The sequence below is a fragment of the Apium graveolens genome, chromosome 6, assembly GCF_009905375.1.
Source record: "Apium graveolens cultivar Ventura chromosome 6, ASM990537v1, whole genome shotgun sequence".
In the NCBI taxonomy this organism is placed as follows: Eukaryota; Viridiplantae; Streptophyta; class Magnoliopsida; order Apiales; family Apiaceae; genus Apium; species Apium graveolens.
The window spans coordinates 48381418-48397021 of record NC_133652.1 but is presented as its reverse complement, the minus strand read 5'-3'; positions in this window follow the sequence as shown (position 1 = coordinate 48397021).

The window sequence follows — 15604 nt, the reverse complement described above, 5'->3', positions numbered from 1 at the left end:
TCCTGCATTGCTTGCACCCAATCAGCATCTTGAAGAGTTTTCTTCCACTCTATTTGGCTCAGTCTGAGAGAGAAAAGAATTGCAAAGACATTCGTTTGAAGTACCTGTTCTAGTTCTGACACCTGCATCAGGATTTCCAATTATCAAATCAGGTGTATGTGATTTTGTCCACTTCCTTGCAGATGGAAGGTTTTCTCTAGAACTGGATGCTCCCCCATGATCCATGCTGTCTTCATTTTCATTTTCTGATGCTCCCCCTGAAACTATGCTCTCTGAGTTGGATTCTTCAGAATTTAGATTTTCAGCACTATCAGAACCTGGCTTATCAGAACTTGATGAATTAGAACTTGAAGAGCCAGATGTATGTTCTGATGTTTCTTGAGATGTGGTAAGATCATGAGTATGCTCCCCCTGCATAGATGCATCTTCCTTTGGTGTAGTCACCACAGTTTCAATAACATCAGAGTTTAATCCATCAGAGTTTACAGTATCAGGACTTAGACTGTCAGGATTTTCAGTATCAGAATTTGAGTCTTCATTTTCAAATCTCAGCTAATCACGGTCAATAAAATCTTCAAGACTGGTAATCTTCTTGTCATCAAAAGAGACATTGATAGATTTCATGACCACTTTTGTTCTCAAATTATAGACTCTGAAGGCTTTTGTGGAAAGTGGATATCCAACAAAGATTCCTTCATTAGCTTTTAGATCATACTTGGATAGCTGTTCATGATGAGTCTTGAGAACAAAACACTTGCATCCAAATACATGAAAGTACTTCAGATTTGACTTCTTTTTCTTCACCATCTTATATGGTGTTTTTCCTTGCTTGTTAATGAGTGTTGTATTTTGAGTAAAACAAGCAGTCTGCACAGCTTCAGCCCAGAAATAGGTTGGAAGCTTTGCTTCTTCAAGCATTGTACGTGCAGCTTCAATGAGAGTTTATTCTTCCTTTCAACAACTCTATTTTGCTGTGGAGTTCCAGGAGCAGAAAATTCCTGCTTAATTCCATGGGTTTTGCAGAACTCTTCCATTATCAAATTCTTGAACTCAGTGCCATTATCACTCCTTATTGTTTTCACAGAATCTTTGACCAATTTATCCAGATGTTTGACATGATCAATCAAGATAGATGCAGTTTCACTTTTTGTGTGCAAGAAATACACCCATGTGTATCTAGTGAACTCATCCACTATGACCAATGCATATTTCTTCTTTGCAATAGACATGACATTTACTGGACCAAATAGATCAACATGTAGTAGATGATAAGACTCAAGAATTGATGATTCAGTCTTGCTCTTGAATGAAGATTTTCTTTGTTTGGCCTTCTAACAAGAATCACAAAGGCCATCAGGAGCAAATACTGACTTTGGCAGTCCTCTCACAAGATCGTTCTTGACCAGCTCATTTATATTGTTGAAATTTAAATGAGAGAGTTTTTGTGCCAATTCCAGCTTTCTTCAATTGATGCTTTACTCATCAGACAGATTGCAGAACCATCGGTACTTGTTGAAAGCTTAACTTCATAAATGTTACCACGCCTCTATCCTTTTAGAACAACTTTGCCTTTGGATTTACTTACAACTTCACAGTGTTCTTCAAAGAAATCAACATGATAACCTCTGTCACATATTTGACTTATACTCTGCAGATTATGTTTAAGTCCTGAGACCAGAGCTACATCTTTAATGATGACATCCCCAAGATTGATATTGCCATATCCCAATGTTTTTCCAATGTTGCCATCTCCATAAGAAACACTTGGGTCAGCTTTCTCCACAAAGTCTGATAGCAGGGCTTTATTTCCAGTCATATGTCTTGAACATCCACTGTCCAGAACTAGAATATTTTTCCTGTTGCCCTGCAATCACAAAGACCACTAATGATTAGTTTTAAGGACCCAGACTTGCTTGGATCCTTTGGCCTTATCAAGTTTGTTAACATTTGCAGCGGATTTAGCATCAGAGTTTATGTTAACATTTTTCTTATCAGAACTTACACTATCAGACTTTGAATCAGAATTTACACTAGAAGGAACAATGGAAACTTTCTTCAAAGAAGGTTTTAATTGATAATAATCACAGTACAAGCTATGATATTCCTTACAAGTATAAATGGAATGCCATAAACTACCACAATGAAAACAAGTATTCTGTGGTTTATATCTAACAGACTGACTCTTAACTCCTCATTTTGAAGGTAAGGAGTTAATGTTCTTATTCTTCCTGCAAAAAGAAGCCAGATGTTTAGAACTTCCACAGTTATGACATGTTTTCCTAGGAGCATCAGGAACAGGTTTATAATCATTGCTTTTATTCACACCTTCCTTTACATTCCTATTTTTCCTAGGTGATTTTACCTTGTTTACATTCTTAACATCTTTCAGCTTATGCTTAAGCTGCTTCTTAGTCATTATGCCTATGTTTACTTCAGCTGTCTTTTCCTGTTTTAGCTTGTCAGAAGTTAATCCTTCTCTAACTTTTGATTTATCATTATCAGACTTTACACTTACAAACTTAATAGGTTTTAACTTTGGCTTTTACTTAATAACATGCTTAATTTCTACAGTTCTTTTATCATTCTTATCCTCTCCATAACCTAAGCCCTCTTTCCAATTTTCACTACTTAGCAAATTTTGAGTTGTTCTGCCAGAGTTAGTCCAAGTCCTGATTATCTCTCTTTCCTTTTCTAACTCAGTTTTTAGAGATTCATTCATTTTTAGCACTTCATCCCTAACATAAAAAGCATCATCTCTATCCTTCTGAGTTTGATGGAACATAACTAACTCTTTTTCTAAGAAATCATTTCTTTTCTTAAAAGCAAGATTTTCAGAAGTTAATCTTTCACATGTTAAAGTTTGATCTCTATAACTAACAAACATGGTTTTAAGATATCTTCTCAACTCATTAATATCATCAGTATGAAAAGCATAAGTAGTCTGAGGTACCTTTGTTTCTGCAGCTACAGAACTGCTCTCATCACTTTCTTTATCAGCATTTGTCATCAACGCATAGTTCTCCTCACTTTCAGAGTCTGAGGTGTCTGTCCACCTTTTCTGCTTTGTGACAAGAACCTTGCCTTTGTCACCCTTTACCTTTTTGCAATCAGGAGATATGTGGCCTTTCTCACCACAGTTATAGCATTTGACATTGGTATAATCTCCTCTATCAGACCTTCCTCCTCTGCCTTCAGATCTTCTGAAATTCTTCTTATCAGAACTTATGCCTTTTCTGGAAAACTTCTTTCCCTTCCTGAACTTCCTGTATGCAATCTTTGTGATCCCTTTCACCATAAGAGCACACAGCTTCATCATCTCCTCATCAGCATCAGTCTCACGCAAGCTTTCAGAATCTGAGTTATCATCACTTTCAGAACTTGATGACTCAGTATCAGACTTTGTAAAAAGAGCTTTACCCCTGTCTTTCCTTGAGGTAGCTGCCTTGGGGGATTCTTCTTCAGCCTTAAGAGCAACTGTCCTTGACTTTCCTCCTTTCCTCTTGCTTCTTTGTTCCATCTCAAGTTCATGAGTCTTTAGCATTTCATAAATTTCATCAAGAGTTGTTTCATCAAGATTGTAATTGTCTCTTATGTTGTTGCCTTCAAATCCCAACATTCAGGAAGAGCTAACAGGAATTTAAGGTTTGAATCTTCAAGATCATACTCCTTATTAACCAGTGACAGATCATTCAAGAGTTTGACAAATCTATCATATAAATCAGTCAATGATTCATTAACCTTTGAGTCAAAGTGTTCATACTCTTGAGTGAGTATTGTCTTCCTGTTCTTCTTAATTGTGTCGGTTCCCTGACACCTTATTTCCAGAGCATCCCATATCTCCTTAGCAGTCTTGCAGTTAATTACCCTGTTTGACATTACATTATCAATGACACTATGCAGTAAGTGCCGTACCTTAGCATCCTTAGCAATTGATGCTATATCTTCAGCAGTATAATCACTCTTCTCCTTTGGTACGGTCTTTGCTGCTTCACCTGCAACTGCAACAGCGAGCTTGGTTGGTTTGTGAGGCTCTTCCTTGATTCTATCAAGATATTCTGGATCTGTAGCTTCCAGAAATATGGTCATCCTCACCTTCCATATGGCATATTCAGATGGTCTCAGTATGGGAACTCTGATGGTTTCATACCGACTTTGGATTTGTGTCTTTGGAGGTTCTTCAGTTTTGGTAGGCTTAGTTGGAGTTTCTGTGTCAGACATGATTGTGTTTGGATCTTTAACTGTATGTGTGTTAACAGATAGGCTCTGATACCGCTTGTTAGGTCACACACACTATAGAGGGGGTGAATATAGTGTAAAATACAATCAAATCAAACTTTAATATCTTAAATAATATAAAACAAACTTTATTGAAACAATAAACTCTGTTACAGTATGGAACTGTTACCTCTCAGTGATGAACAAATATCACGAGAGCTGCTAGGGTTACAATTAATAATCTTCTTGAATATAATAACACTTATAGTGTAAACCCTATGTCTGTGTTTATATATTACACAGTTACAAGATAATCACTAATTGATATGGAATATAATTCTGCTTCCTAAAATATATCAATCAGATATCTTTTCTTCCAAGTATTTCATTCTTCACGGAACTCCTTCTTCATGCATATCTCTTCTTATGTTTATCTCGATCTTCTTTCCTTTAATCAGTTACTGTCCTTATCTGATCGTCCTGCAGCACTTAAGTTCTGATATCCAACTTCTGATGATTATCTCCTGATAATATAAGTACTGATATCCTTAAGTCCTGACTTCCAGTATAAGTACTGATTCCCAGTTAAGTACTGATTTGTCCTGTTAAGTAAGATCTGAAAACTAAACATAAATTATATTAGCCATGACATTATCAAATATATCTAACACAGAGGCCGAAGCAAAGGTCGGAAGATCGACCGGAAGCTGGAGGCCATGACATAGGTCTGAAGCCACCTCCTTCGTGGATTGTCGGGCTGGATATACAGTATGGTCGGACGTGAGCACGCCCCACCCTGGGAGATAAGAGCGCACAATCCCCTCATTGCTCCGGGTCCGCTTGGAAGGGTTTCCCTCTCCCATGTACTCCAGGTCATCCCCTTCCTCGGCCTCAGTCGCCACATGAGATTGGCGGTGGGAAGGAGCCCTCTCGGTCTGAGCCCTCTCGTCTGTGCCCTCCAAAGGGTCTGGAGTAACCCTCCGATCGGAGGCCTTCTTCGCCGCCTCCTCGGCCGCCCTGGCCTTTTTTCTCTCGATCAAAGCCTCCCTTGAAGACACTGAAATATGAAGGGGAAACAAGTCAGTCCAAGCATATATAATCGAATGCATAACTAGGAAAATCAAATATACAAGTGCTGGGACAAAACTAAAGAAAAAACAAAGGAAGAAGTTTTGTTACACCCACCCCACAAGCTGAAGAGCCAGTCCTTGTCCCGAAACTCTCCGGGACCCAGCTTCTTCACATTGACGTCCACCAACGCCGTGTAATTTTCCTTCTCCTCCAAGGTCAAGCTCGGCATGAGAAGCAGCGCGGGATTCACATCTCGCCAAACCGACATGACCGCCAACCTTGGACCACTCACATAACACCAATGAGTGTGAGTGGATTTATTGTTCGAATTGGTCACCGTCCAATCAGGTCACCCTACTCGACGGGCGATGGTGTAAAAACCAGAACTCTTCGGATTCTTCCGAAAATCATAATGGTACCAGAATAGGCGAGTGATGGGTGCGATCCCAGCGTGAAGACACCTGTTCTGAAAACAGTTAATAGGCGAGTCGACTCCCGAAAGACGTTCTAAAACCAAGAAATCACGAAGAAAGTTTGTTATGCCCCAATGTTGGTATAAACAATATTCAGATTAAGATTGATAAAATAGGTAAAATTGAAGGAGAAACGCCTAAAAACTAGGAAAAGATAAGATTAACTTTCCATAAACAGATGGCACGCCCTAAGAACGCGCTGCATTGGTTAAACAGTTGAGTGGCCCGTGACCGTTTTGCCTTAAAGGCGCGCCTTTGAACATGACGAGGCGCGTCCAATCGTTGAAAAAAGATAGATGAGTGGCTTAATTGGAGTCTGTCCTATAGTGAGCCTTAGGGCGCGCCCTAGGTAAGGAAGGCTCCTTGGGTGGATCATTTGGACATGATTACTTCGACATGTCCATACTGTGGCTTGGGCAGAATTAAAGTCAGCCCCAAAGATGAATAGTTTAGGGCGCGCCTTATGATGTAAAACCAAAAGCTGGTGATACAAGGCGGCGCCAACATACAGAGATGTTAGGGCGCGCCTTGAATTTCTACTTGGACATAAGTATAGATTTTATGTGCTGATTAGGTGGATTCTCTAGAAGGCTCAAGGAAGATGGAGATTATTATTACTAACTCACTTGATGCAGGTACTCTATTGAGGAACTCCTTCCTGTAGCATATCTACAGGAAAGGCGGTGTCCGTGGTCAGAGACCTCCAGGGATATGCCTGGACTGAAGGCCTCCTCCTGTAGTCAATGGGTGTCCTCATTGGGGATGTGGGGTGAAATCTGGTGTGTGCTTTGGGAGCTCTGTCTCTGTAGTCAACGGGTGTCCTCGTTGGGAGAATTCGGAGTATCCTGCACTTTGCACCCAAAAGCTTGGGATCACTTGTCCTGCAATCTGGTAGGGGCTCCTTATCGGGGGACAAGGATGCGTCCTACATTTGGGGTGAACCACGGCTATACCTGCGTCCACGGACTAGAGAAACAGCTGGTAGCGGAGGGTTATCCTTGGCCAGGGAGATGCCTTATCCGTGAAGTCTCGAAGCCGCGGACGAGCCTTGGGCCTTTGTGGTTGGACCTCATCGGCGGACATTCCTAAAGCTAGTAGAAGACGGTTTCCAGTAGGTTTCCTATTGGGCCTCGGGATAAGAAATCTAAGCCCATTAGGTTTCTTGTTCCCCAATAACTACGTGGGCTTGATCCCCTATAAATAGGGGTACGTAGGCACATTGTAAGGGGTCAGAAGCGAGAGCGCAAAGGAGCCACCACTAACCCTAAGCAATCTCAGCCCCCAATAATCACCACCACCAAATACTGTTCATCTTTTCCGACGAATACTGTTCATCGGATCCACCGACTACTACTTACGTTCCTGATAAAGAACCGCCATCACAGATCTTGTTTCCGGCTACTAACCTCAAGTTTTGTTGTTCCCAAATTCCTCCGTCAACAAATTGGCGCTAGAAGGAGGGGCCTAACAAGATCTACATCTGGGAGGAAGGATGTCTCAATATCACGATGGAGGTTTTTACGATGGAAGTTCTGAAGAAGATTCCGATCATGGCTATGAATATGAACCCTACGTTCCGCCAATGACTGACCGTCCCACACCGGACGTTGGAGGACAGCCGCCTGTGCTCATCAGCAATGCTGACTTGTTGGAACAATTGTATCGCATGGGCGATGCTTTGAATGGTTTCGATTCAAGGTTAAGCACCGTGGAACGACGCAAGGGCAGGAGAGGTCTTCGCCACAACTGAGCGGCTCAGGCGCCTGGAAAAGCACCCATTACAGACAGGGATGTCTCGGCCGGCCATGGCCACACTGAAAGAGGGCGCGTGCCGATAACCCCGCGATGCCTGGACTATTCTAATGACACGTCCCCGATCGTTGAGCTAGTGGAAGAAGATGCTGATGGACGGGAAATTCTGCGAATAGATAACCGGGGAGCCACCCATCCACACCGTTCTGGACGTATCTCGAGGAACGCCGGTAGGCAGAATCAATACCGGGGAATCAGCCACGTGGCTTCGCAGCTCTGAAAGATCGCTTGGGGATTCGCTTGGACGATGACGATTTGGGAATAGTGTTACTTGAATGGCAGAGAGAAGCTGATCACGGAGATGTGACGCCCCATGATACAACGCGTGTGCCCCTGAATTCCCAGGAAATCGGGAGCGGCACCGCGATCCAACGCGTGTGCCCCTGAATTCCCAGGATAATCGGGAGCGGCACCGCGATCCAACTCGTGTGCCCCTAAATTCCCAGGATAATCCGCAGCGGGTACCGTGATCCAACGCGTGTGCCCCCGAAATTCCCAGGAAAATCGGGAGCGGCACCGCGATCATGGACGTGGGTATGGAAACGATCGATGGAGAAGGCCTCAATGGAGGGGAAGAGGTGGAGGCCGAGGCAGATATTTAGACGGATACCATTGTGACAATTACCGCAGACACCTCGATTCCCGCTGGAATAACCAAGCAGATGGCTATGATTATGTGGAACATGATGACCCCAGGAATATAGAAAACTATGACCGCGGTACGGTTCGAGGCCGCGGCCAAGGTGGAGAAGAGAATCAAGGGAGAAATCAGGGACGAAATCCTGAAATAATTGTAATACCTGAAGACGCCCAGAATACAAACCAGCAGCAAGCCCCTCCCGGGGGGAATCAAGTGGAAATACCTCCATTGCAACCCCAAGGTTCACAGACTCAAATGCAGACCATTCCCGGCTTGGGAACTTTCAATGTAGGAGATCTGAAAAGGGCTACTTAACCATCTCGAAGGCAGGGTGGCGGCTACAGCTGAAATCCCGTCCCCATTCTCGGCAGCAGTAAGGGATGCGCAATTGCCGGCCGGGTATCGCAACACTACCAGCGATCTTCGCTTCCACGGAAACTCAGATTCGGTGGAATTCCTGGGTCGTTTTAATATAGAGATGGATGTGTACCAAGTCCCGGACTTGGCTCGATGTCGTCTCTTGGCGGCAACCTTTTAGAGAAAGCGCCCAGCAGTGGTTTCAAAAGCTCGGGCCAGGAGTGATCACCTCGTGGGATCAGATGAAGAATTTGTTCTTAACTAAGTTCCAAGCCGCGGTGAGATACGCTCCCTCTGTCACAACTCTTGCCAATGTTAGGCAAAGAGAAAATGAAAGTTTAACATCGTACTTCAAAAGGTTCAACGCCGAGTCTACTAGCGTGAGTGGGGCCTCAGACGAAGCCCTAAAAAGTTTCCTGATCGCAGGATTAAGGGTTGGTTCAGATTTTTGGAAGCACTTGCAAGGGAAAGATCCGGCCACTCTCGCAGATGTCTTCGCTTTGGCAGAATCCTTTAAAGCTATAGAACAATCTTTGGCAGATGTACAACCAACTTCACAGTCGAGTCAAAGAAACAAAGGAAGGAAGAGGGATAGGTCACCAAGCCCGAGATACCGAAGGAAGTAGTCGAAGCCCAGACCGGATAAATACAACAAGCACAAGGAGGGGATGGAGCCCTCCCTCAAACTATGACTACAAGACAAGCCGGTACACACCTTTGGTCGCATCTATCGACCATATCTATGAGGTAAACAGAAATAAAGGGCTATTTAGGAAACCTGAAGCTTTATCATCATGGCAAAGCAAAGACAAGAAAAAATATTGTGAATACCATGAATCATCTGGACATAACACGCACGAGTGCCGACATTTAAAAGACGAAATCGAAGCGCTTTATCAAGGAAGGATACCTCGGAGAATGGGTAGTCAAGGAAGTAAGGAAGCACAAGGATGACAGGACAAGGGAAGAGGAAAGACTGAGCCCCACGCGGGACAAACAATGATACCCCGGAGGAAAATAAATTTATCAGAGATGGCAGTATCCGAACAATCTACGGGTGAGATCCCGGAATGGAATGCAGCAACCGAGCCTTGGCAGAATACGCTAGGGAAGCCCGGTTTAGGCCTCTCATAGATATTCATAGGGTGGAAACCCGGCCACCCAAAGTGTTTAAAGGGGAGTCCATGGATATCACTTTCAGAGAAACAGATGCCCGATGGGTACATCACCCACACAATGATGCGTTGGTTATTTCCATCCAAATCGGTACAAAGAATGTCCATAGAGCCTTCGTGGACAATGGAAGCTCCGCAAACATCCTCTATTACAGCACCTTCAAGAAGATGGGACTGCCTGATCAGGATATGTCGGGGGAAGACTCGTGGGTCTATGGTTTTTCAGGTGCAGGAGTTAGAGTCATGGGGTCAATTCGGCTCCCATGCACACTAGGGGAAAGCCCACTATCGGTAACAAAGATGCTCGAATTTAAGGTTCTGAATCAGGAATCATCCCACAACGTGTTATTGGGACGACCTTTTCTACGGGAGATGAGAGTCATCACTTCAATTCATCACCTAACAATCAAATTTCCAATGCCAAATGGAGTGGGAAGTATCAGGGGTTCCCAATATGATTCACGGGAGTGCTACAGGCAAGTAATGAAAGGGTTCAGAAAAGACTCCCACGCCGATGATACTCCGGACGTGGATCGAGAGAAAAGCATTGAGCAACCAACCGAGGAAATTCGAGTCCACTATTATGTTGAGCAAGAAGAAGAACATCCCTCTGAGTTGCCCTCGACAATGTTGTACCTGGAAGACACAATCAGAATTGAGATGTTGGAAGAAGAAGAGGAGGCGATGTATACCATAGTCCAAGCAGATTTCCATGGGGAACGTTTAGAAGGAAGATTCGGTGTCTTGCAAAGCCTCGAACAGGGTGACGTCATTCCTCTTACAGAAGCACCCCCGCCCGCAAAATATACTGAAAAAATTGATAACTCTACTACGCAAGGCACACCTCCTGAAGGGAATGCACCCTCTCTACAAGATCAGGAGATCTATAATCCCCTTGACTTGGATCCCCGGATACCAATGCCGGACGGAAAAGATGGGGCCAGCAGAAGATACGATCGAGATCCCCGTTGATGAAAAAGACCCAAGTAAGGTTCTGAGAATAGGGTCCCAAATTGACACCAAGGTTAAAGGAAGGTCTGTCAATATTTCTGTTAGAAAACCTTGATGTATTTGCATGGAGCCATTCTGATATGGTGGGGATTGATCCAGAAATAATGTGCCATCGATTGAATATCGACCCCAAGTATAAAGGGGTTCGATAAAAACGAAGGGCCGTAAGTGGAGAAAGAGCTATAGCCCTAGCAGAAGAAGTAGAAAGGCTCCTAGACGTCGGACTAATTCGAGAATCTTTTTACCCAGAATGGCTAGCAAATCCGGTATTGGTAAAAAAGCCCAACGGCAAATGGAGAACGTGCATGGACTTCACCGACCTAAATAAAGCATGCCCAAAAGATAGTTTTCCCCTACCAAGAATTGATCAGTTGGTCGACGCCACGGCGGGGCATACCCTGCTCAGCTTCATGGACGCATATTCCGGGTATAACCAGATCCTTATGTATGAGCCTGACCAGGAGCACACCTCTTTCATCACTGATAGAGGGCTCTACTGCTATATTGGAATGCCATTTGGTCTGATCAACGCCGGTGCCACTTACCAAAGGTTGGTAAACAAAATGTTCAAGAAGCAGATTGGGAAGACTATGGAAGTGTATGTGGATGACATGCTCGTGAAATCGAAAAGGGCGGAAGACCACGTCGCCGACTTAACTGAAATGTTCCATATTCTGAGAAAATATAGGATGAAACTAAACCCGTAGAAATGCGTGTTCAGCGTAGAATCGGGAAAATTCTTGGATTCATGGTCAATAACCGGGGGATTGAGGCCAACCCGGCAAAAATAAAAGCTCTGCTAGACATGAAATACCCCACCAGTGTCAAACAGGTACAGAGTCTAACAGGAAGGATTGCGGCCCTGAATCGATTTGTGTCAAAGACATCGGATAGGTGCAAAGAATTCTTCAAAGCAATCAAAGGGAGAGGGAAGGATTTTCTGTGGACCCCTAATTGTGAAGAAGCTTTTCTGAAAATCAAAGAACAACTGGGAAATCCGCCGATGTTGACCAAGCCAGAAGACGGAGAAACATTAATTCTATATTTGGCGGTGTCAGAATATTCCGTCAGTGCCGTCTTGGTAAAGGAAGAAGCAAGCTACCAGTGGCCTGTATACTATGTAAGCAAAAGGTTGTTGGATGCAGAAACCAGATATACCAACATGGAAAAATTAGTGTACGCTCTTATTCTTGCGGCACGAAAGCTAAGACCGTATTTTCAGGCTCACCGAATAGAAGTTCGCACCGCTTATCCGCTCCGGCAAATTTTACATAAACCCGAATCGTCGGGAAGAATGTTAAAATGGGCCATAGAGCTAGGGCAATTCGATTTGGAATATTGTCCACGCACGGCAATCAAAGGACAAGCACTAGCCGATTTCGTACTTGAGTTTGATGAAGAAATTGATGATAAGGCCATAGTACCGGCAGAACCAACCTCGCAAGAAAGTCATCAGGACGAAAAGAAGCAGGAACTCCCCCACCTGTGGTGGACATTACATGTGGACGGGGCCGTAAACAACAGCGGGTCCGGTGCCGGGATAATCCTGATCACTCCGGAGGGGCACCGCTTGATGAGTGCTATTCATCTCAAATTTTATGCTACCAACAATGATGCTGAGTATGAAGCCTTGATTAACGGTCTGAAGTTAGCTCTGGAGGTAGGGGCCGTGAATTTGATAGTTTGAAGTGATTCCGAATTAGTTGTCAATCAAGTCAACGGAGGATTCCAAGCCCGAGGACCGCGGACAGAGCTGTATATGAGATGTGCAAGACGCCTACTGGGAAAATTTTCAAGTGCCAGACTAGAAAGCGTTCCACGAGAAGAGAATAGTAATGCGGACGCTTTGGCCAAGATGGGGTCGCAGATGGACAGCGTCCAACTTGGACAAATCCCATTGGGAATCCAGGAAGTTCCAAGTATCCCAGAGGTGGAGGTGTGTCAAATGCAAGAAATCCCAAAAGAAAACTGGATGACCCCCATCCATAACTATATTCAATCAGGGGCTGTACCGGAGGATAAACTACAGGCTCGACGTCTTCGGTACCAAGCTGCAAAGTATGTCGAGTATGACGGGGTACTATACAAGAGAGGATTTAACCAGCCACTGTTACGTTGTGTGGACAGGGAAGAAGGAAATTATATTCTCAGAGAGGTGCATGAAGGGATTTGTGGCAATCACTCGGGGGGTGGTTCCTTAGCATTTAAAGTGCTCAGACAAGGGTACTACTGGCCGACTATGAGGGAAGATGCTTTCAATTTTGTCCGGGCCTGTGATCGCTGCCAACGGTTTGCCAACTATTCCAACATCCCGATAACCACCATTACCTCATTAACAAGTCCCTGGCCTTTTGCCATGTGGGGGATTGATCTCATTGGAGAGTTACCCAAAGCAAAGGGGGGTGTGAAATACGCTGTGGTGGCTGTGGACTACTTCACCAAATGGGCAGAGGCCATGCCATTAGCCACGATCACGGCAAAAAAGATAAGGGATTTTGTGTTCAACTCCATAGTATGCAGGTTTGGTATTCCTTACAAGCTCATTTCAGACAATGGGAAACAATTTGATAGTAAGGAGTTAAGGAAGCTCTGTGAAGACCTAAAGATTAAAAAAGACTTCGCCGCGGTTTATCATCCGCAGAGTAATGGTCAGACAGAAGCCATAAACAAAATCATAAAGCATACCTTGAAGGCTAAGTTGGAAGAAAAGAAGGGAGACTGGCCAGAAGAAATGCCCATGATCCTCTGGTCTTACAATACGACTCCTAGAACGACTACAGGGGAAACCCCATTTCTACTAACTTATGGATATGAGGCCATGGTTCCCGTGGAGGTAGGAGCTGGATCCCTCCGGAGAGATGTCTTTGTTGAGGAAGATGCAGAAGTTAACCAGAGGCTTCACTTGGATTTGCTAGATGAAGCCAGAACGAACTCTCAATTAAAGCTTGCTGCATACCAGCAGAGGGTCGTAAGGTATTTCAATAAAAGGGTTAAATCTGTACCATTCAAGGTTGGGGATCTTGTGTTGTGAAAGGTTATGCCTAATACTAAGATAGATCAACACGGGGTGCTTGGGGCTAATTGGGAAGGATCGTACAAGGTCAAAGCTATACTCTGGAAGGGAACCTATCGCCTAGAAGACCTGGATGGTAAACTTATTCCTCGAGCATGGAATGCAGAACATCTACGAAAGTATTATCAGTAGGGTGTGGCTGTGCCCCCTTGTTTTCTTATTTGATTCTCATGTAATAGGCTAGTAGCAAATAAATTCCTTCTAGCCTAGGGGGGTAGTACATGTGAATGCGAACCCTGGAACTAGCAGAAGGAAGAAATTTTTTTTCAAATAACTTCCCCATAGAGCATATTAGCCATGGGACCGGTGTAATTTGAACACTAGAGCGCATTATCAATCAAAAGGAAAAGTTACTTCAAATTGTTTTATCTGCCTAACATGAAATTACTCATTTGAAAAACATCTGAGGCGCGCCCTATATTGAGGCGCGCCCTGTCTAGTAATTGTTGATTCATAATCATGATTAAATACAGTGTACGAGGGTGAAAGGAATAAGTGTTCATGGCCATCAAAATAAGCTAAGCTCCCTAGGTTAAGGCGCGCCCATGGACTAATACTTGAGTAAAATATCGCAAAGGGATTACAAATAGGTGTTATTTGCAAATTCAAGAAATAAGGCGCACCCTATAGTCACAAAATCCATGGGAACGTAAAAAGGCCAAGTGAAAAATCGAAGTGCCTTAACAAAGTTTTTATAAAAAAGATATTAAGCCATGCAGAAAGTCACGATGCAAAAAGGAAAAGTAGCAACAAAACAAGTCATACAACTTTGCACAGCATCAAAAGAGGGCTGGCTCCTCATAAGTATCTGAAATTTAAAGACTATAAATGATTAAGGCGCGCCTTGGGACTGGTCTGTTGGAGGAATAGATTGGAGGGGGACAGTTGGATCAACTTCAGGCGCGTCCTTGGAGAATTCCTCTTGAGGCGCGCCCTCCCTCTCTTCTTCTTCTTCTTCTAATCCAAGCTCTATCCTCCTTGCCTTGATTTCAGCAGCATGCTCTTTTTTGAATTCCACCATCTCAGCAACAGTCTCCTCCCCAAATTTCTCAAAGGAATAGTCAGGATCATTGGCCACAAAGCCCACCCTGTAAAAATGAAAACCATTGGCAAATGCTTCATCAGTCATTTCCCTCTTCTCATCAGGCCAGCCTGTTTTCTGTTGCTCTTCGAGGTACTCTATCCTCAGTTTGGCACCAACAAGCTCAGTATGGAGAGAGGTAGCCTTTTTGTTGGCAATATCTAATTGAGAAGTGAGATTGGCCACCTCATCCTTGAGGAAAGAGATCTCAGAATCCTTAGCTTTGATGTCTTTGGCATGCAAGAAGTCTTTGTCTGTGAGGGTATTCTTCAGAATGTTGTTATCACCCTGCAGCCTCTCTAGGCGCGCCTTCTCCTCAAGTAATTTGTCCACCACTTGGGTGGAGTGGATGAACAGTTGGCAAGAAGCTTTTATAGAAGCACGGGCAGCATCTCCCAAATCCATAGCCTGCCACTGTTCCACTTCTTCATCTGAAACATGAAGGGCACCCATGGGGCCAAGAGCGCTGAAAGCAGTAGAAGAACAAGAAGGCGCGCCCTCTGTTCTATGTCTCTTGGGCGCGCCCTGTTTGTCTGTAAGGTCAATTACGGGCCGTTTTTGAACAGGTGTTGTTTGAGGAATGGGAGCTGAAGTGGGGACGGATGTCTGTGCTGCAGGAACATCTTTCTTCGACTTCGGCCTAGGCTTATCACCAGGGCGCGCCCCAAAGGATTTAGGGATTCTTGGAGGGGTCAT